Genomic DNA, 24170 nt, shown 5'->3' with positions numbered 1-24170 from the left:
ACCAGAGCAAGGAAGCCATGGCAGCATATGCCTCAATGTGGGTGGTATAAGCCTTTCTGGAACCCTGGGTAATTTCTTATGAGGCTAGCCTGCGTTGAAGTGTCCACTGTCATAGCTTCACTGTTCTATGGTGTGGCTAGCTAGATTAAAGTGAGCTTGGATAGGTCTACTTGAGCTGAAATCACACCCTGTGGTTGCAGTATAGGCCTACCTTCTGATCATACAAGTGAAGTCACCAGGGACATCGGTGCAGGGTCCACACATGCAGAGTCACTTGCAGGACTGGGGCCTTAGTATGATAGAGTTGTTAGAGTAGAGAATAGGGAGACAGGATCCTGAGTCCCATTCCTGGCTCTTCTTAATTTACTATGTGACTTGGGCAAGTAACTTCAGCTCTCTGTGCCACCCATTTCTCCTTCTGTAAAATGGAGATGATGCTACATCCCTCAAAATACTTTCAGAGTATTGAATAAAAAGGACTAACACAAATTTATTATCATGAAAATGATTATCGGCAACTAGCAGAAGGAGCACAAGAATTAAAGCTCAGTGATCATAGTTGCTGTAGGACATAAAATAGGGAAGAGTGGGCACTCTAAGGCAATTTCTCATTTTGAATGTTATTATTTATATAGTAACAACACACCCAGACTCTCAGCCAGGCTCTGGGCTCTCTGTTGCGGTGTGTTTTACAAACACATAAAAGACAACATCCCTGCCCCAAAGAGCTTACAAGTCTCAAAACATGAGGAACAAGCAAAGGAAGGAAGAGCAGAACTTAACAAGCAAAAAGGCCCAGGATGATGACTGGAATATGTGTTAACTCTATTTATGTGCCCTAAAACAAGCATCAAGATTTAGAGAATCCCAATTCTTCCTCAGGATTTGAGTAAGCTTGTGATCAAAGTAAAACCATATTAAGGATTTGTCCTATCCCTGTCTGCAGACACAGGTGACTCACCAACTTCTAGTTAATTTTAAGTGTGTGAATTTTATAGGAATATAGGAATTACCATACTGGATCAGTTATGGTCAATCTAGTCCAGTATCCTGTCTCTGACAGGGTCCAGTATCAGTCTTTAGACAAAGGTGTAAGAACCCCTGAGCAGGCAACTGTGGGATAAACTAACCCCACATTAGGTCTCATCCTGATCTCTAACTGTTAGAGATTGGCTTGAACCTAGAAGTTTAAGATTCTTTCCACAGTTTTTGCTATCATTTTTGTTAAAATTATATATATTTTTGTTAATAGAACTCTGGATATTCTTGCTATCTATCTAAATATTCAGTCCCTTTTTGGATCTTTTAAGTTCTTGGTGTCAATGATGTCCTGTGGCAATGAGTTCCACAGTTTAACTACACATTTGTGTGAAAAAAGTATTATGCCTATTTGAAATTTTAGTTAAGTATTGCCCATTCTTCAAAATTCAGTGTGTGTTTTTATGGGATCGGCATACATCCATAGTTTTACATTTTATTTATTTATCAGCAGATGAACAGCACCATAATTTTCCTTTTTGCTTGCAGCCCCAGTACCCTGAGACATGAAGTTGCCTCTCCCATGAGTTTGCATTCCTCAGTCTCATATTGGATGAGCCAGTGATGCTTTTCTCCCCTCAGCAAGGAGAAATTACATCTTACAAATGCCATGGTCATTATGAGAAATCATGCATGCCTAGGGAGAAAAGAAGGGACACAGACAACTTCTGCTTTCAGTTGAACCTGTGTAAACCACATTGATTTCAACAGAAGCTGTGCTCTTGTATCTCCAGGCAGAAATGATAACAGAGTTTTTACTGTTATTTGTTTGTTTTGTTACTATGGAGCCAGCTACCTGATGACGACGACAACAACTACGACGAGAGAAATTTTAATTTTCAAAGCATGTTCCAGCTTCAGATAGCAGTACCGTGTAGCTTGCAATTTATTCATAAGAATGAAATCTGAGTTTTTAAAGCACAAAGAAAACTGAGAAAAGAAACACTTACCATGAGGAATTAAGAGCTGGCTCAGTACCTAAATGTAACAGTCTCTTTTTAGGAGACATTTGTTAAAAGGTCTTGATCCAACTCCCAACAAAGTCAGTAGAAACACCACCATTGACTTCAGTTGCAGTCATATTAGGGCCATGATACAGTTACGAAAAAAATATCCAGATAATCAAGCATAATAGCTAGAAAAAAATTACTATTAGACGCAAAAGTTCATCACTTTAAGATTCATCATTTCAATGGTGTCTGACAGCCACAATGAATGGCCCTTTTTGTATTTAATGTATGTCCCCTGAAATCAAGATAAGATACATTGTTGCATTTTTCCTGGTGAAGAACACTGTATTAAAATGGATGAAGATCCAGGTTCAGGAGAATCCACTCCATTCATGATTAAGGACCATATTCTGATATCCTTACGGTAGGCTAATAGCCCCCTACACTGACTTCAGTGGAGCCATTCATGTAGTAAGGTACTATTCATTATAAATAACTACTGTATATCAGACTCTGGCCCTAAATGAGTAAGTATTGGTTTGATCTGTACACACCATTAGTGCATGACGGCTATAGTGGAGACAGTAATAGAAATGTGTAACTGGTTTTTATTTTAACCCAGTGTTTGTAGCCTCTGATTTGCTTAAGCATCAAGATTTATCCAGTCTTAGTAAGCTTTAATTACTTTAATTCTTCCCAGATTCTTACTTAGTCATCATGAACCAGAAAAGTAACTCAAATGTATCAGAGAAAGAAAAAAGTAAAACAGAAATAATATTTGGTTCAATATTGTAGAAAAATCTTTTCAGCAAAATAGTAAATGCATTCTGGGCCATGTAATAAACATTAAGAGTGCAATGTGAAAAACACCAATAAAGTAATTAATACATACATACATAGGAACAATTCTAATATCCTAAATTAACAACTCTCAATGCTGAAGTATGCAATGAAGTTAAATAAATTATAAACTGTTGTGTCTTGCATTTGCCAAGAAGAATGAACTTCTTAAACTGACTGTACAGAGCTTCAAAAATTAAAGGGGTAAATACTATTTGGAGTCAATGTTTTGAGAGAACGTAGACATTGAAACTGAGAACTGAAAAACAACGTATCTGGAACAAGAATTCAACAACATGCATATAGACCACCACACCTCCTACATCAGTTTTTTCTGAAGAGGGGATGTGCCAGAGAGAAGGGTGCATGAGGGGATGTCTCTGTGTCCTGGTGATTGTGCAGACCACTAATTTTCTGAACAATATTTTAAGATTTTTTTCAGTGCTAATTTTCTTGCTTACCTCCTTTTATTGATTTATACATTGCAAAACAGAGTTATAACTACAACGAAGAAGTATTCTTATCTCAGTTACAGATTTACACCTGTGGAGATTCATGGAGGTTAATGGACATACTCCTGAATCACACCAGAGTACTAAAATTAGCAGCCAAAACTTCAAATACAAGAGAACTGAAAAACTAATTATTCCAAATGCATTCATTTGGCAGAAGTGTGTTGAAATACAATTTCCTGACCCCAACTCCACAGATCTCAGGATAACTTAGCTGCTACTATTGGCCATGCCTCAAAAAAACAAACAAACCAAAAAAAAAAACACCCAACCCCAAAACAAAAACCATACAGATCCCTAAATAAAACATTATTCATTAATACTGGCTGGCAGTGGATTGAGAGTAGTGGGAAATGTAATCAGTATGATCTGTTCTTTTCTTTCCACAGCTCCTAGGCTTAATTTGCTCTCTTTCATACCACACCAAGGAGTGTAGCATTTGGCCTTAGTTATTTATGATTAAATAAAATACTGTCGGAAGTGTGTGAGAGATCGGATTTTCCTTTAGCACATCTTTCTACTGAAACGGAATGTATATAGGAAAATTATGGTATCTGGTCTCTGAACATGGAAAGAAAGTGCAAAATACTTCATAGCCTAACAATTTAAAGGTCTTATTTGGTCCTGATACCCAGCAAACCAAGTCTAGTATTAAGCCTCGGTATGATGTCATCTGATGTCTCAAAGGAATAAAAGTCAATTTATTCCTATGTAGGCGAGCGGAAACTTATCAATTTAAATGTAGTTTCCTCATTAGTTTTCCATCAAGGCTGGCCTTCCCACAGCCTTTGTGCAAGAGGCTGGGGATCTGAATCAAGGGATTGCCCTTGATCTGCATGCAGGCAAGTGGAAATCTGTACTGTTACATGCCCCTACCAATCACAACTTATTGCTGAACCTTAATGACATCATTCTTCAAGGAGCACTATTGCCATTGACTGCACAACCACTGTGGCCACAGGGACCCCCGGGAAGAAAGCATGACAACTGTACATTAATCAAACAAATGATTGAAGATTCAGTTTGCATTAACTTACTCCTTTTTTTCCCCTTGTGCTAGAATATGGGCAAGTGCATGCAGCCCGGCCATGGATTTCGGTTTCCAGAGGGGATCTAAGACAAAGGGGAACATGCTGCAGAGCTAGCTCCTACCTTTGCCGTGCCTTTTCTAGCCCAGATATGCAATTTTCATCTCCCATCTGCTCACCAAAGCTCACAGTTGGAGATGCCATAAACTGATACCCAAACTATACATGTGATGTTTATAGTGATATTTATCAGATAAGAGGCACTATTATACTTATTCACTTGACATGGTTAGATTCAAAATGAAGCAACATGCCCAGTTAATATTCATTGAGATGGAAAGAAATCTGAAGCTGAATGAAATATGTTGAGTGTTTTGCTGTTTGCAAACCATAAGCAGCTATGGTGTTGGCTTTATTCCTAGTGCAGATACTGCGATCTGTTTGCAATAGATTCAAGTTTTGGTGAATCAGCCCCTCAAGGCCAATACAAAAAGTAAAGTACCAAGCTTTATTCGACAATTACATATATATTTACAGTATGAGCCTGCTGTGAAAATGGGTGTTCAATGTATTCAGCTGTTTGGTTTAGAGATGTCTTTTCATAGAGTACAGTAGTAAAATAATGGTTACTTAAAGTTGAGAGTAAAAAAAAAAAAAAACATAAAAGCTATAGTAGATGTTCATGGAAGGCAAAATCTGTCAGTTGCACTGGTGTAAACCTGAGCAATGCCACCATCAACTTCAGCATCATTCCTGTGGATTTACACCATCATAGCATACCATATTAGACTAAATACTGATATTCAAAGAGCACATCAAGCAGCTGGAAAAGAAAGTGAACCCCAGGAATTGTACACGACAGGAACTGGCCAAAACAAAATGGACATCTGACCCCAAAACATGTCAAGCAAGTCTCCCTCTCAGAGAACTGTCCCCCAGTATGGTCTCACTTGAGCTATGCTCATGAAAATGATACTGAACTCAATCAATCCTGCAGGATCATCACAGGGACTTTGAAACTGACCCCCACATTGTCACTATGCTGCCTCCTGGGAATTGCACCACCATCATTGAGGCAGGAAGCCTCCAGTAAAAAGGAGAGACAAAAAAAATAGGTGCTTGATCCAAGACTTCTACTGTATGGACACATCTCACCACCCAATAAAAGCTTTGCATCTGAAAATCCTTTACCCCAAAATACCATGGTGGAAGGCAACAGAGTAACAAAAATCTAGGAATACCAATGATCTTGGAGAACCTACTTCCTTCAGAATCAGTCATCCTTGGCACTGGCCCCTGGACGAAAATAATGTGATATACTCTAAATCAAGCAAGAGCTGGGATAGCAAAGACTGGTGACAATATGACCAAGTGGAAGCTGAGGAATGACCCCAAATGTGTATGTGGAGGCCCTAGACAAACACTTGAACACTGTCTGGTGTAGTGTCACCCTGTTACTATTCTGTATTCCCAAGGAACTATTTGCAATAAGTGACAACACCAGGTCTTTGGCCATGGTTTTGGAGTGACAAGCTATGATGACCACCATCAGAACTGAGTGGAATATGGTTCACTGAGCTCATTCACCATCAAATTAATTTCTATGATATTTCCTTAACAATCATAGGAAAAGGAAATTATTTTCTTCTTCTGTTGCTTTTAATGATGTAACCACTTCTGCTGCTCAAGGTTTCACCCCATGTGTCATACAGTATGTCTATATCTTGTTGTCTACCCCGGACAAAGAAATATTGCATTTTCATGTAACTCCTTATAGCATCAATGGAACATTTGGGAACAAACATGTTGCCATGTGGCACGATTTGGATTTTCAGGAAATTCAGTAATAAAAACAGTCACCTTGCCCAAGGAATGAACCTTGAAGATAACTGTAGGAAGCAGGGCCGGCTCCAGGCACCAGCTTCTCAAGCAGGTGCTTGGGGCAGCCGCTCCGGAGAGGGGCGGCACGTTCAGGTATTCAGCGGCAATTCGGCAGACGGTCCCTCACTCCGCCTGGGAGTGAAGGACCTCCCGCCAAATTTCCACCGCAGATCGCGATCGCAACTTTTGTTGTTGTTTGTTTTGGCTGCTTGGGGCAGCCAAAACCCTGGAGCCGGCCCTGGTAGGAAGATCAGATAAGCCAGTAGACTGTACGTTACACAGAATTAGCTGTAAACTCCATCAGTTCTGGGCAGACATTTTTTTTAGCAAAAGCCTAATACTCACAAGAAGAGTGTGATGAGGCTGGGCTTACCAGTGGTGCGCCTAGTGATTAGGTCACTGGGTCCCAGCTCCTCTGTCTCCAGCAGCCCTCACCATTCTAACACTATAGTGGTACCCCTTTCAGTAAGAAGTGATTCATCCCTGCAGCCAAATCACAAACTGAGTTTGCCCCATTATGGGGTAACAGAGTCCAACAAAATATATACATTACAATGTCCCCACAAAAGGAAGGGCCTTCATCCCCCACTCCAGGCCCTGTCTCAGGGTTTACAGGGTCACACCCTTGTCTCAGGGTTTACAATGTCTCTAACCCCCCCTTAACTGTGGGGTGTGTGGAAAAAGGGTGTGCTCCCTTCACAAGATGGTGGTAGTTACAGGAGCCCCACCCCTCCCTCTCCACTAGGCTCTGACCCAGGGCACTACCAGAGACAGCAACAGCAAACACCCCAGAATGCTTCAGTGCTGCCTCCCTGGGCCACTTCCTATTGCTTATCTTCACAGTCCAGGGTGTGGTTAAAAGCTTTGCAAATGATTAGAGCAAAGGGTTTCCTAGTCTTAGGGAAAGGCTAGTCCCTCCTTTAGGGCCCAAGGTAGCTGCTGCTTGCAGACCCAGGAGTGCTGCTGTACCCTTATTTAGGAGCACCTCTCCTATCTGCCCCCTTCTGAGATGTCTGGCTCTCTTTTAAGCTTCCCCTCCAGCTGCAGCTGGCTCTGCAGGTGTGGCAGGGCAGAGCCCCCTGGGCCCAGAACGGTTTCTTACCCCCTTCAGTCACAGTATGGGGTATATATATTACACACACACACACACACACACACACACACACACACACACACCCATCACAGAGAGAAAGAATAGGTCATGATTAGGCCCATATTTGAAAGCATGATATTCAAAATATGGTTATGAAATAAACACTAAATGCATAAATTGTTTGCATATCTACTTTCATTTGTTGAATACTTTTTGCACTTATACATCCTGGGTAGCAAAATTCATAATTGTATATGTGAAACATTTCTGTAGTATGTGAAATCAAAACTATAGTATTTTCACAAATTACATCAATGCTGATCTAATCCTGTGGTCCTTGATGAAACAAAACTCCCATTGACATCAGTGGGACTGCAAGATCTGGTCCATATTGATTATACTTGATATAATAAACCACTGTGATTATATAATATGACTGGCAGTTGTCATGTCAATTCCAGTCTTCAGATTCCCCTAGTTTGATAAATACTGTATAGTCATACCCCAAGGACAACAGTTCTTATATTGGTAGATTAACTGAATGAATGGCATCCCTTTTATTTTACTAAATGTGAGACATACATAAAAGTACCTCTTATGTCCATAAAAAGACAACAGAAATGTTCCTTTTCTTTCTAATACCATAAGAATGGCCATACTGGATCAACGTTCATCAAGCCCACTACCCTGTCTTCTGACAGTGGTCAGCACGAGATGCTTCAGAGGGAATGAACAGAACAGGGTAATTTTAAGTGATCCACCCCCATCTCCAGTCCCAGCTTCTGGCAGTTGGAGGTTTAGGGGCAGATTAAGTTGCATCTCAGACCATCTTTTCTAGTAGCCATTGATGGATCCATCATCCATGAACTTAATTTTTTTTAACCCAGTTATACTTTTGGTCTTCATAACATCCCCTGGCAACAAGTTCCACAGGGTGTGCATTGTGTGAAGATGTACTTCCTTATGTTTGTTTTAAACCTGCTGCATATTAATTTGAATCTGGTGATCCCTGGTTCTTGTGTTACATGAAGGGGTAAACACCACTTATTCGTTTTTCCAACACAATTCGTGATTTTATAGTCCTCTATCACATCCCCCAGTCGTCTCTTTTCTAAGCTGAACAGTCCCAGTCTTTTTAATCTCTCCTCATATGCACGTTGTTTCATACCCCTAATCATTTTCAATGCCCTTCTCTGCACCTTTTCCAAGTCTAATATGTATCTTTTTTGAGGCGGGGTGACCAGAACTGCATGCAGTATTTAAGGTATGGATGTATCATGGATTTATATAGCACAGTGCTGCCCAAACTTTTCCTGCCCCCTGCCCTATCAGTAATGGAATCTCTCCGCATGCCATCTCCATTACTGCACAGTTGGCTCAGCAGAGGAGCTAGGGCTGCAGGCTGAGCTGGGGACAGAACTGGGGATGGAATCGGAGAGGGAACAAGGGCAGAACTGACCTGGAGGTTGAGCAGGGGACAGAGCGGAGCTGGGCTAGGGCTAGGAGCATGGCCAGGGGCCCAGGAGCAGAGCAGCAGCTGAGGGCAGAGCAGGGCTGGGGAATTCTCCCTCCCTGCCCCTGTGGGCACTTGCCTGGGCCTTGCCGCACACACACATGCGCACACACACACACACGTTCCTCTGCACCCCCCCTACGGGGATGCGCCCCACAGTTTGGGGATCACTGATACAGAAACAATGATATTTTCTGTTTTATTATCTATCCCTTTCCCAATGTTTCCAACAGTCTGTTTGCATTATTAATTGCCACTGCATATTGAGCAGATGTTTTCAGAGAACTATCCATGATGACACCAAGATTTCTTTCATGAGTGGAAACAGCTAGTTCAGACTCCATCATTTTGTATGCATAGTTGGGATTATGTTTTCCAATGTTCATTACTTTATATTTATCAACACTGAATTTCATCTGCCATGATGCAGAACCTGAGAAATGCAAAATTAAATTCAAACGCATCAGGGAGGGTTAGGTTTGTTAGAGTTGTATATTTTGAATTTAGTTGCATTTGTTGTCCTATAAACCAAAATAAACATTTGTAAACTGCCTCTCTCTGGACTAACCTCACTGAAATAGAAATAGAATAATAGACTGAAAGGGACCTTGAGAGTCATCTAGTCCCGTCCCCTACATTCATGGCAGGATTAAGTATTATCTAGACCATCCCTGACAGATGATGGTTCCACAGATTAATCTCTGGTGAATTTATTTGTCATCATGCTTCTGATGCAACAGAAAGAAAGCCTTTTGCTTTGTTGGTTATTTACTTTTCAACAGGAGGAGAGCAGTGAGTTCTTCTGCTCTCCTAAGATGCATTAAAATAGAGGCAACCATGCAGAAAAGGAAGAGAACACAAAAATACTATTAAAATATAGTTCAACAATTTCAATAACTGTTGTACTAACATCATGACCAAGTTCAGAAAACAATACTATAAATTGGAACAAAAACATCACCAAGAGTCTTTTCTGAGAACTCAGTAGGAGGTTCTGATAGATAATCAGTCTTCCATTGTGTTTTACTGCAATAGTCTACAAGGAAAAGGGGAGGTAAAAGTGTCTGCTAGTTTAAATCTAAATGACAAATTTAAGTACACTGATCTTGTAATACTCACACAGGCTTGACAGGCAGTATTTACAACACAAAGCTGAAAGCATCTACTTTCCACATCCAGTGTTCCATATTGCTTCTTAATACAGAAGAATGCATTCTTCCATGTCTTGCAAAATCAGCTATTAGCCTTCAGGTTGGAGGAGCCTGGTGGCATTGTGCTATTATCTTTGCAGCTTATTCTATTCTCAAAATCCTAACATACTCATGAATATCTGAAGTCAGTGCTGTGGAAGAGACATATAAAAATCACATATCTTTTCCCTGACAAAATGCATGGCTTCTAGAGGGCTTTGGGGATAGTGTATACTCAAGTGCCCAATAAGTTCTTGTTAGAAAATTGTGTGGAAAAATACCTTACGCTTAAAAACATTTAATGACATGTTGGGTCCAACTGGACACTCACACCAGTGTAAATCAGGAGTAGAAAAATTAAGCTAGTGTGAGAAGAGAATCAGGCTCAAGACTTTTGCATCCTGACTTGGTTATGGTTATGATAAACAAAAATATTTTAAGTGGAAAGACAAAATCATCCAAAGCTCAGATTCAGACCCATTTCTCTGCAAGTGTCTGAACCACTGATACAAGGAGTTTTATTGAAAGTACTGTAAAATGAAGATGTGAATTAGCTTTGTAAAATTGTGAGTGGTTTAAAAGCATCTGAACTGTTTCTCACCTGAATTTTTCTTCTGTCTCATAAAAGTTGTTTTCATATTTATAACCAATTTGAAATTTCCTGTAGCAAATAGTCAAAATTAGACTGGTGGATCACATGGAGAAACAGAGAGAGATTATCAGGTATTAAAACACATCATCTTCAATTGCCAATAACCGGACCAACAGCTTGCATGCCAGACGCCAAAGAGTTTGCTTCCTTATTCCCAGACACATGTGACATTTTAGTGTGGAGGATAACAGCTTTTCCTTTTGTGGCCAAATTCAAAGATAAGATAGTTCAAGAATAAGGTATACAAGACATGCAGGAAAGGGTAATAATGAGCTTTAAGTAGAAGCTAAATAATGACTTCCTACCCTCAGGATCTCGGATCATCCTTACACTTTAAGATCCCTGATGCAAGGTGTCATGTTATTTTTCCATAATGCCTGTGGAGTTATCTTGTATTATTACTCCAAACACAGCAAGCAAGTGGGATCTAGAATATTCAGTTTTCCCTAGGATTTCCAGGTCCATATTTAGAAAAAGCAACAATTTCCCAAAATCATTATTTATTAGCTTTCAATGGATTTTTAATAAATGTTTGTGCTAGGCAGCATTCTATAGTGGTTCAATATTTTCCATTACCAAAAGTTAATTCTATCTGGTTTGTACCTCAGTAACGTGTGCTAATTGACAATGCAGAGTCATGGATCAGCAGAAAGAACTGTAAATTAATTTTTAAAAAATGCATCATGGGGATAGTCACTTAATGATATTAAAATTCATTTTCAGCTATGTTCAATGTTATCTCCATAATTACAAAGTAATATTTTTGGAAAGTAAGTTGCTTTTTAACATTATGGTCTGTTAAGTTGATAATGCACTGTGAATCTGGATGGTAAGTGGCTTATTTAATGGTGCAGTGAACTGATTACTTTTGAAAGCTTAAGGTTGACCTAAAATTAATCACATTGGAATAACTGCTATATTACAAATCCATCATTACTAATTAAAATAATGTATTTCCTTTACTTGAGCATTTGCTATTATTGGCAGGAATTTTGTTCATTTCATTTTTGGATGGTTGAAATTTATTTTTACTAAGTCCCCTTGAGGCGGATTTAAAAAAAATATTCTGTGGATTTTTTTTCAAATCCTGTTTTATTTGTGTCCTCCACCTTCATTACTTTTCCTTCATAACAAGAAAAAACAGAGCTGAAATACCCTGCATGTTCTCCTGCTAACCACTTCTTAAGACAAGGATGTACTAGACGTTATCTCAGGCCTCTATCTTTCAACAAGATGGGCAAACATCAGCTGGCTTTTACTTCCACCTGGAATCCGATTTTCTTGGTGCATCCCTCCACAGGCCCTGGGCCTTAACTTGTCCATGAGAGAATTCTGATAGAGTTTAGACTTGACTGGGAGTTGATGTTTAAATAACATTTACTGGGGACATGAAGCACTTGCTTCTGAAATGACATTAGCAAACAATCATCAATTTGCACTAGGGTGACCAGATGTCCCAATTTTATAGGGACAGTCCTGATATTCGTTTTTTTTTTTTTTTTTAAATATAGGCGCCCATTACCCCCCTACCCGCGTCCCGATTTTTCACTCTCACACTCTCTCTCTCTCTCTCTCTCTCAGGGGCAGGCAAACTTTTTGGCCTGAGGGTCACATCGGGTTTCTGAAATTGTATGCAGGGCCAGTTAGGGGAGGCTGTGCCTCCCCAAACAGCCAAGCTTGGCCCACACCCCTGCTTCTTGCCCCGATGGCCCCCCAGAACTCCTGCCCCCCAGGACCCCTGCCCTCATTCAACCCCCCGTTCCCCGCCCTCTGACCGCCCTGCCCCCTATCCACATCCCTGCCCGCCACCCCAAACTCCCCTGCCCTCTATCCTCTGTGATTCAGCATCAGAGTGTAAAACAGACGTCTTAATATGTGCACTTCCAATTGTGGTACAGGTTGAACTTCTCTAGTCCCGCACCCTCGGGACCTGACCGGAGCCGAACCAGAGAATTTTCTGAACCACGGAAAGTCAATGCAGATGCCAGCGGGTCTCCATAGGTGCAGGAAGTAGGGGTTCAGGGGGTGCTACAGACCCCCACGCTTTGCACCCAGCATGGCCCCTCACCCAGGGTCCCAGCCGCCAGCCCCAGGTCCTCCCCCTCCCTCCTGGAGCTTGAACGCCACCAATTAGCTGTTCGCAGTGCTCCAGAAGCACTGGGAGGGAGGAGAAGTTGGTAAGCACGGGGCTACCAGCGTGCGAGAGGTGGGGGAGCTTGGCCCCAGTGGATGCTCTGCACCCACTAATTTTTCCCCAGGGGTGCTCCAGCCCTGGAACACCCATGGGGTCGGCACCTATGCCAGACCATGGATGTTGCTGGAACAGGGAGTGCTGGATTAGAGAGGTTCAACCTGTATTCGTAAAGTTTACTCAGCCCACTGGAGCCTGATAGGGAAGAAGGCTCAAATGGCACTTGTGAGCACTGAGTCTGGTTAGTCATCTGGAAACTTCTAGTTCACACTGGGCATGCTCAACAACTTCACAGGTATTAACATAGTTACTTTCATAATTACTTGATACCTGCCCTGATATTTCGCTAATTTAATTACACTCCCTTTGCCCTTGTACACGTCTTTTAAAGTGAGTATACTGTATATCATCTTTATATAGTGTGCAAATTATAAAATAGAAATCTTTCTAGTTTGACTATTTATGACTCAGTTAAATTCATTTTTCAGTGTGTCCCTTCATTATTATCTGAGGGATGATGAGCTAGATTCTCCGTTATTAGACTTTTCTATCACCTAGAAGCTGTTTTCCCAAAGATGAGAAAGGAATATGCTGAGGAGGACTTCACAAACTGCTTCATTTCAAACCAGGAAATAACATGCCCAAAGGGTTTATTTCAATAAGAGAATAAATTTTGTCCGGAGGTTCATGAATTATCATCATTAGGATCCTATTCTCCCTCCTGTTGATTTCTAGGTATGACCCTGGTCATGCAGCTCAAGCAGTTTGCATACCACAGTAAAATGACTTATAGATTAAAGAGTAAATTCTGGACACCTGTGTATAATGGATGCCTGGGATTAGAGAGCTATACACAGGGAAACTCTGTGGAGATCCAGGATGCTGGGACGATCCCCATGGCTCCCGCCAATCAAGGGCATATAGCATATGTGCAGTTGTTTCACAACAGCTACTACAGACAAGCCCCCACATCTTATCCCAGAGTTCACCAGCAGTTCTCATATTCCCAATCCTTCAATCAACTGTCTCTCATTTCCGCTCTGTGCTGCAGAGCTGTGTGAAGCCATCATGATGTACCCTCCCATGTAATTGATCTACAGAGGTTTCACTGCTTTGGGGGCATTTAGCAATGATGAAAGAGTTTCAGGATTTAACCTTAATAAGAACTTTGATTCCTAATATTTTTCTTTTCTGTTTCTAAATGCTATTAATCCACATATGCCACTTACTATTTTACTACATACATAGGGTGTTGCTGGAGAGATGAAATAAACTCTCAGCTGGGCGTGTTAGCCAATGAATTAGTACCCTCAGACTATACGGATTCTTTTCCCTGTCTCACAATAGAGCAAACTTTGCCAACTATCACTTTTCAGGCATGAAAATCTACATTATAATTCCTAGTTGGGTGCATTGTCTCCCTTCCTTACAGCTATTCCCAGTGGGGGAGAGGGGAGGAGTGCATTACACTATGATAGCATGTTATGTTGGTTGCCAAAAAGCTAATGACTTTCCAGTTTTGTAATAGATATTAGTAATTAGCAATTTTATGACCCTTGTCTGAATTAAACTATAGATGTAAGAAGAGAGTTAATAAACATTCAAAAAAACCAAAATAAAATATAGGAAAGACTAACAAAGAAAAACACAAACAAAACTGTAGTTTATTCTCTAAAGTTATTTTGCCATTTCTAAGGAACAGATCTGGTATCATGCACAAAGAACAAATACATGTGCGTTGCATGGCAGACCTTTATGTAATTCACGGGAGTTTTTACACCCCAGATGGAAATAGGCTAGGAGGAGCCAAGGAATCTATTTTACCTGGATAGCATAGCCCAATACCTAGTATAGAAGGGCTTCCATCCCCTCTTACTGTACACAAGTGCAACATCCCTTTTACTTAAGCACACCCTTTCCCAGAACTCCAACCTTTGTAGGAACTCTGGGTTACAGTTTACCTCTCCAGGGGCATGAGACAGCTGAAGCACATAACACAGAGACTTTGCAAAAGTTTCTACAACCAATCATTCTTTACTTTAGACTCCACAAGAAATATAGAGCTCTAGACAAACTAATAACACTTATTTGCCATTCTGTGCATCAGTTTCCTCACCACTCTGGCATATTCTCCAGAGTTCGGGTCAGTTTTCTTTTAGGATTCCAAGCCCCCTCTCCACACACCTTTTTTCATGGCTTCTCCTCTAGAAAATGGAGTCTTCCCTCTCCCCTCCAGCCAGCTTCCTCTGCTAATCCCACATGACACCTCAGCTATAAACACACCCCTTTCTGTTCCACTCTCTCAAAAATGGTCAGTGAGAGATCTTTCTTTCATAACCTCCAGATCTCTTGGTCAGGTGACTCCTGATCAGGCTTGTCAGATTTTAAAAGTCCCCCACCAGGTGATCTATTGCTTAGTTACTAACCTACCTGGGTGGACTGGTTGTCTTGCTCTAGCCACCTTCTTTATCCAAGGGTGTTTCCATTTGATTAGAAGACTATCAAGGTTTAATGAGCTTCCATTTTTCCTTGTGTCACAGCCTCTTGGAATTTCATCCCAAAATGGAGGTCAAAAGACAGTCAAGAAGATACAGACCGGCCCCACATTCAAAATGGGGTTTGATGTTTGACAAAGATACATTCACAGAGTTCATAATCTCAAACTGGATTTATGAAACTATACAGATTCCACAAGTCATCACAACTACTAACACTGTATTTAAGCATCTTAATAAGTGTCCTGAATTTCAAGAGGGCTGAATAGAGCTGGGTGAATAATTGATTTTTCTGTTCAGCCAGCAAACTGAAAAAAATATTCAGTTTGGTTTGAAAATTGTCAGCAAATCAGAAAAGTCCTTTTCAGATTGTATGAAATCTTTATTCCAGTCAGCTTCAGCAAGCTGACACGTATGTATGTAAAAAGAACAGGAGTATCTGTATGTGTGTATATATATCTCCTCAATATACGTTCCACTCTATATGCATCCGAAGAAGTGGGCTGTAGCCCACGAAAGCTTATGCTCTACTAAATTTGTTAGTCTCTAAGGTGCCACAAGTACGCCTGTTCTTTTTGCGGATACAGACTAACACGGCTGCTACTCTGAAACCTGACATATGTATGTGTATCTCTTCTCAACCTTTACACCAGTACTAAAAACACTTACCTAGCATATGGAAGAGACAGCTTTAAAGCCACACATTGGAGCAGGGATTTGAATTCAGCTCCTCTTCTCTGCCCCAAGTAAGCAATCTAACCACCAGACTATAGGTTATTCTGAAGTGGGTTGGGCTACTCTCAATTTCTCCTGTTACAGCTGTTCCACTTTGTATCAACACTTAAATATTCATTGAGAATGACTCCATAGCATGGTGATTAAGGTACTTACCTGGTAGGCAGGAAATGTGGATTCAACTCCCTCCTCTGACTTAGGCAGAGAGAAGATTTGAAGACACACACTTTGCTGAAGCTGGCCCTGAAAACATTTTTCCCAGGTGAAACTAATTGGGTCAAATTTGCAAATAGTTTTAGGTCAAATTAAATTGCATTTTCCAGTAAATAAATTATTCATCAGAAAAATGTCACCCAGTAGTTCACATACAGCTTATTGGTGCACTGCTGGGAATTCAACTCATTTCAGGTCACTTATTTAGGCTCCTGAATGGGCTCAAGCTTTTTTTGTTTTTTAAAAAATTCTTGGCTATAGAGTCCAATGACTTGGACTTTATGAAGGTAGAGTAGGGTTTTGTCAATGTCCATATTTTAAATAGCCAAGTTTGTATCTAATAACAACTGAGTTAAAAATTTAAATTGTTTCATTTTTGCTTCTCTTTTTCTTTAAGATTCAGGATTTTATTCTACTGATTTGCCTTAACATCAGTTCTTTCTCCCATTTTTCTTTTAATACCTGCATTGATTCAATTCAATTATCCCTTGCAAAATAATATGTATTAGAGATCAAATAAGAAATCCGATTCAGTTGTGTTATCTTTAAAGCTGCACTCGATTTTGTTGGTGGAACTCTAAGGGAATGATTAAACTGTAAATCCCATGTTGATTAGCCTGCAGATTTAGTGTTCAGAGCAAATGAATGACATATTGGGACATTGAGCCACAAAACTGAGCAATATAATATTTTGATAGAAGCCTCTGTGATGCTCTAAAACCTGGCTATCCCATATACATTGTAATTATTATAGAAATAAAGTAGATTTCTTTCAAATAAATAAGCTAACTCACAAATGAAGGAAGAACAATAGGAACCACAAACATCCTGTGGGAATGAACAGTTAATGAGCAAAAAGATTCCATTGCTCCATCCTTCCTTCCCAGCAGTTCTGAGGCAGCTACATTAGTACTAAAAGCAGCACCGGACAAGCACATTGATGGTAATCCCCACTCTGACTGTGGATGGCCCCAGTCCAGAGACACAAGAGAGAGAGAAGGCTCCAATAACTTGTGGTTTACAACTCATGCACAGCAGGGGAGGATGAGGCAGAAGTTTTCTGCTCCTATTCTGGCTCAAACAGAACCATCGGAGAGGCTGTTTCTCAGGCCATCTGTGAGAGCATCATTTTGAGATGGAGGCCTACATGTCAGGCAGTCTGCATTTTCATCCTAGAATGTGTTGTATCTGCCTAGCAATGGTTACGTGCACGTTCCCACACTCCTACCGACTGGGCCAAATTCTCTGCTGAAGTCAGTGGAGTTATGCCAGCAGAGAATCTGGCCCATTACTCCTACCATGGGCAGAAAGTACTTGCAAGATTTGGAGAGGAAACTTTATATGGGGCTGCTGTGCACTAACACTGCTCTTGCACTGTTTATGTAAAACCAATAAGCACACAGCTCCAGAATTTGGCCCACAAGTTGTAGTTCTGCAAAGCACTTTGGGGTTTGTGAAAAGTACTATATAAAACCAGTCAAGTAATGATAATTTACAACACAGGCAATTGTGTTGTCAAAATAAGGGACTATTTACTTCAGATGTGGGAGACTCAGTAGCAGCACATGAACTCCCAAAAGCAGAAATCCTGCTTTTAGGGAAAACATCTCCAGCAACACAAATGGGTAGAAGAAAACCCTTTTAAGTATACGATATAAGGAAAATTGCCTCTTTTCAGATCCCAAGCAGGAATACCTACACTGCTATTTTTAGCCCCCAGATTGTGAGACTCACTGCTGCAGGTTTTCTTTTTGCAGTGTAGACATACCTACAATAGGCTATTTTGCACACTCGGAATGTGGATTAGTCCTGTGGCACCTTATAGACTAACAGACGTATAGAAGCATGAGCCTTCGTGGGTGAATACCCACTTCTTCGGATGCAGTGGGTATTCACCCACGAAAGCTCATGCTCCTATATGTCTGTTAGTCTATAAGGTGCCACAGGACTCTTTGCTGCTTTTATAGATCCAGACTAACATGGCTATCCCTTTGATACAGAATGCGGATTGTGTCAGTGGGTGCTTAAACTGAAACCTGGAAACCTCAATACATCACTTATGTTATGTACTCTATAACATAATATATTTTTTACCCAATCTGCCATGCTAGTGTTATAGCAGACCATGACATTGCAAAAGTAAATCTGGACTTACAGTTCACATCTGAGAAATAAAAAAAATTCACACAATTTATTTCACTTGGATAAATTCAGAAGAACCCTTACTCTTTAGTTCCAATAGCAGCACCAATCTTTGAAATTAAGAGAACTATAAATGTCTTTAGAAGGTTTTTAACAGACAGCCTATATATTGATCTTGAAGCTTAGAAATTGGATTAAGTTGCAAAGAGTCAATGAACTTGCTCTTTACAGATGTTGGCTTCTCAGTCAATTCAGCCTACATATCAGGGATCAGGTTGTGTAATTAATTTCTTTTAAGAAACCTCTTTTCAATGCTCGACTAGATTTGCACTCTTCTCTAATTCTGTAGCTTTTTCTCACAAATGTAGTAATTCTCCTCCTCCCCTGCCATGCTTTCATCAACAAAGTTAAAAGGAAACTGCAAAATATTTTTGGTAAAGTCTTTGGGAGTTACCTAGCTACTTTTCAGCATATAAATTAGAGGGACACAATGAGAGAGCCTGGTTATTCCAGTGGAAAGGGTCCGGACTAGGAGTCAGAAGACTTTGATTCTAGTCATCTCTCTGCCTTTGACTCATCCGGTGACTTTATAGCACCTAATTTTGTGCTTTAGTTTCCCTGTATATGAAACGGTGACAATAATATTTAGCCTCTCTTATAAAGTGCTCTGTGAGCCTTGACTGAAAATCAATATCAATTTTGTTATTACAACAAACAACATTTTCAGACACAATTAGGGGGACCAGATCACAACACTAAAATATGGGGACACATTGGGGTGCCATCAGCCCCACCCACAGTCCACCCCCATTCCTCCCAGGCTCCGCCCCCACTTTGCCCCAGGTCCTGCCCCTCCCTGTTTGTCCCCCCCACCATCGTGCCCTTCCTCATCCCTTGGCCCCCTGCTGGTTTGCTGCATCCCTCCTCAGTCCCCCACCCACCACTCGCCTCCTCACCCCCCCCACCGCCCGCCGGCCGCTCGCTTGCCTCTTCACACACACACACACACACACACACCCCGCCACTCACCCCTATGGCGCAGACTTCCTCTCTGCCGGGTGGGTGCTTGCCCACCCCCCGCCTCTTTCCGCCCAAGCATCCGTCCTCGCTCTGCCTCCATTCCACCCCCTTCCCACAAGTCCCCACCCCTGCCCTGCCTCTTCTCCACTTCCTCCCCTGAGCGCGCCACATCCCCACTCCTCCCCACTCCCTCCTGGAAAGCGCTAAGCACCGCCAAACAGCTGTTAGGCAGCGGGAAGCGCTGGGGGGTGGGGGGGGAAGTGGGGATGTAGCATGCTGGAGGGACGGGGGAGAAGGAGGTGAGGAGGGGGGAGCTTGGCTGCAATTTTTCCCCGTGGGTGCTCCACCCCTGGAGCTCCCACGGAGTCGGTGCTTCCCTCCCGCTCACCTCCTTACCTGAATATTGGGACAAATGGCATCCCGATCATACGTTGATCGGGACGCGGGACAAAGGGTTAAATATCGGGACAGTCCCAATTTTATCTGGACATCTCATCACCCTAGCCATAATTATCACTTCTATTTCTGCAGTATCTCTAATCTGCAGTTCCACAAGTGCATCCCCACTAAAGAGGGTGTACAAATATATCATAAAAAGGGATCGGATGACTCCAGAAATTGGTAAGAGGAGACAGAGCATTTCACAAGTCACCGATTTGAATTGTACCAAGGCAGATACTGAACAAGTGCAGTTACTGTTATCATCTGATGGGTAGTGATTTATTTGAAATTAATTTGTGTCATCAGTGCATTTCTATACAATAAAAAAGAGACATATAAGTGCTACCCTTGTTGGGAATATCAGTAGAAAGGAGGCCAAAAACTGAATGGCTATGGAGACTGAGCTACCTTTTCATTTCAGGCAGTAGTTCTTTTATATGGGCCAGGCTTTGCTGTATTTTGTTTTATTGCACTTAAATAAAACACTTTTCACAAGCATCGAAGTGCTGAATCTAAGATATAACACAGAAGAGCAACTACATTATAAAGAAAAGCAACTGGGCAAATGAAAAGTTAAGCTTTAATTTTAAATGGAACAATAAGTCAACAATGCAATGCAATTCTCAACAAAACAGACAGTTCCACCAATAATAGAGTTTGATATTTAGAACTGAAATATGACAAAAGTGGAAGAATAAGAAATATGTGCAAGTTCTGAGTAACTATATACACAGAAACCAAATGTTGGAGTTAATGTCACCTACACTATTTTTTCGGAATGTAGAGGGTGGACCGCATGGAGTTACTGGGTGGTTTTTCTGTAGGGTTGTGAGACCCCCCCCCCCCATTCCTCAGTACTTCTATATAATGGCAAAGGATCCCAAGCTGCTGATCTCAGGAAAAATGTGAAGGCCTGACTGTCATCTCCACAATGCTGACTTCCCTACCTCTGGCAGTCAAATGTGACAAAGCAACAGCTCTAGCAACTATCATAGAATATCAGGGTTGGAAGGGACCTCAGGAGGTCATCTAGGCCAACCCCCTGCTCAAAGCAGGACCAATCCCCAGACAGATTTTTACCCAAGTTCCCTAGATGGCCCCCTCAAGGATTAAACTCACAACCCTAGCTTTAGCAGGCCAATGTTCAAACCACCAAGCTATCTCTCTCCCTATAGCCTATACTGGCTACTTCCCCATGGCTACCAATTATAACGTCAAGCAGCTTTAATATCCAATCAAGTTTCTAGCTGGGAATCCAGGCGTTACAGAGAGGAGCATTTCATGGCAAGTGGCTATTCCCTGGCTCCACCACTTCTTCCCTTTCATGCTATGTTTGCAATCCCATGAAGCACTGACCATAGGTGCAAGGAGTCTGGTGGCACCTTAAAGACTAACAGATTTATTTGGGCTTAAGCTTTTGTGGGTAAAAACCCACTTCTTCAGATGCATGGAGTGAAAATTACAGATGCAGGCATAAATATATGACCATAGGTGCTGGAACTAGGGATGATGGAGATGCTGATGCACTCCCTGACTTGAAGTGGTTTCCATTGTATACAGGGTTTACAGTTTGGTTAAATGGCTCTCAGCACCCCCACGATAAAAACTGTTCCAGAACCCCTGGCACTGACTTTGTGGAGTGCCATTCAAGAGGTTACCAAGGGGGATCAAGGAAAGGAAAGAAAAATCAGAAGAAAAAGGACAAGGACAAGGAGACTATTTGCAAAGTTGTTTTAAGAAAGTTTGTGCATTTTCTTGGTTGGATCAGTGCCCTTCGCACATTCAAACAAGCCTCAGCTAATGATGAAAAAAGGAGAAATCATTCTGATTCAGACTCTGAGCAGAACCGCCTACAGAGGGAAGAGGCCTGGCTCTCCAGCTAGGCACATAATTGTAATTTTCAGCATTTACAAAATGGACTTGGTCATCTAATTAAGCGTTTAACTGCAGTCATGGGATTTGCATGTGGAATCAATCAGTTCAGCTTTAAAAGCCCTTGGTTTGTCATGCTTGTTCCCAATCTTTGAAAAACACACACATCCTGTATGAGAAAGCAGGAGCGTGAGCTAGCACAGGGAAATAATTTGACTCACACAGCATTTCAGAGGCACTTGGAAAATATTTTTATTATTTGTAGTAAAACAAATGCAAGAGGGGAGGCATATCCAGAACATAAAATATACAGGCAAAGCATCAGATTTTTAAATCTTTCCTAGAGACAAGTTTCAGAGGTATAGTTTTGACAAATCATTCTTAATCTCTAAAGGGAACTTAATGGGAATTTGAAGAGTCAAACCTAATCTTGCCTCACTTGTGGTTGACTGGGTAACAGACAACACTTTCATGCTTCCTGGCAACAGGATCTTTTCACACTACCATAAGAAACACCACAGAAATGAGCCAGTCAACATCATCATATGCTATTGATCAGCTTCTAGATGCACCTCTCTTGGAAAACTAGTTATATTCATTTCCCAACAGAAACAGGGCACTAGCAGAATATTTTGAAAGATCTATATGCTACTATAAATTCATTTCCCGAATATTCTGAGTGCCAAAGGCAATGCTCTCTGCTCATACACCCTCTTTCATCAATGAAGCAATACAGAAAAACACAAAACACACTCCTAAATATGTAGATTGCTTGTGATTGTAAAGTCAGTAACTGATGCAATCACAATGTGTCCTAAATCATATCACAACTTAGGCACAAGGTGTCTTGTGCTGGGCACCCAAAAACTGAGGTACCCAAAAAATCAAAGGCTACTTTGGAAAATTTTGGCCCATGAAAGGGATGATAACTAATACATTTTAGAAAACTCAAATTATACAAAATAGCTTTTCCATAGAGAATATTTAGAATTCTATTTTCTTTGGAGATGTGGTTGAGGGTGCTAATTATCAAAACCCCAGAAACCCTATGGCATTTAAATAGGAAGGAAGTTTGGATTTATCTACTCATATAAATAAAACGTGGATGACTAACGCTGGCACTGCTCCTGTATTTCACTATAATTGTTGTGAAATGACTTTCCAAAAGAGATTTGGATGCATCTGATGTGAGTAATTTCCATCTGAAATGTGTAGGAGAAATTATTAGGTGATTTAGACAGAGATTCAATTTCAGTCATGGATTGTATTTGTGTAGCGCTGTATAATAATAATGTAGAATAAGACTGTCATTCAGAAGCTTGACCACCAGGATGCAAACTAAAGGTGATGATGCATCTCAATCAAATTCCCTAGCACAAGCTTAAAAATAAAGAATGCCATAGATATTAGATTCGTTACAGTGATCACAAACTAATATGATGATAATGATCACAGAGTATAGCAATTGAAAGAATCACAAATGAATATATGTTTAGTGAGGGGAACTGATAAACTTCATTTTTTAAAATCCATAAGCAGAGAATTGAGGATCCTTTTACTCATGCATAATGAATGTGTAAGCTATTCTAATGGCTTACCCAAGCAAATATGAGAAAAAGCTATTTTAGTTCAAGGACAGGGCATTCACCTATAGAGCCTAGATGTGGAAGTTCCAGTTTCATTAGTGACTTTGCCCTGAGAATGTATTAATTATCAGGATATGAAATAACTAAATCTAGGTGACCTAGGTGAGGGCTCTGTCTGTAGATCAAGTTTTTAATATCTTAAATGTGCCCACATACTACTGATGTGCATATATTTTACAAATAAAACCTAAAAACACAAATTGAGATTATATATTTCTCTTTTTCCACTTTTGGAAATGACTTTTGGGGAACCAAATAGTTTATCCTAGATCTTCCAGAGGTGTACTAATATTGATTGTGAACCTCTTATTCACACTGATGAGCAGTTATTCACATGAGTAGTCCCACTGAAGTCAAATTTTCATCTAAAAGGGCAGAACAAGATACGTAAGGATCTCGACATAAAAATATGTTTTAAAATATACACACTCCTGCAAGTAACTGTTCACCAGCAGAAGAGGGTCACAGGATAATCCATAATGAGTAATTCAAATACTGTAAATAAGAACTGTTGCAAGAATCATCTATCTGTCTGAACTTTCTATTTTTATGTCTTACTATGAGAAAATCCATAATATCTAGCTCTGACCTGTTAGGCACCCATTTGATGAAAGAATCCTTATTCTAAACCATCATATTTGAAGTACGCTCTCCTTTTGAGACATTTAGTGTTGTGAACTCCCTATAGAGATAAGACAATGTGGTAATGGTTGCCTAA

Source organism: Chrysemys picta, chromosome 6 (genome assembly GCF_011386835.1).
Source record: "Chrysemys picta bellii isolate R12L10 chromosome 6, ASM1138683v2, whole genome shotgun sequence".
Lineage (NCBI taxonomy): Eukaryota > Metazoa > Chordata > Testudines > Emydidae > Chrysemys > Chrysemys picta.
This window is presented reverse-complemented; position numbering follows the sequence as displayed.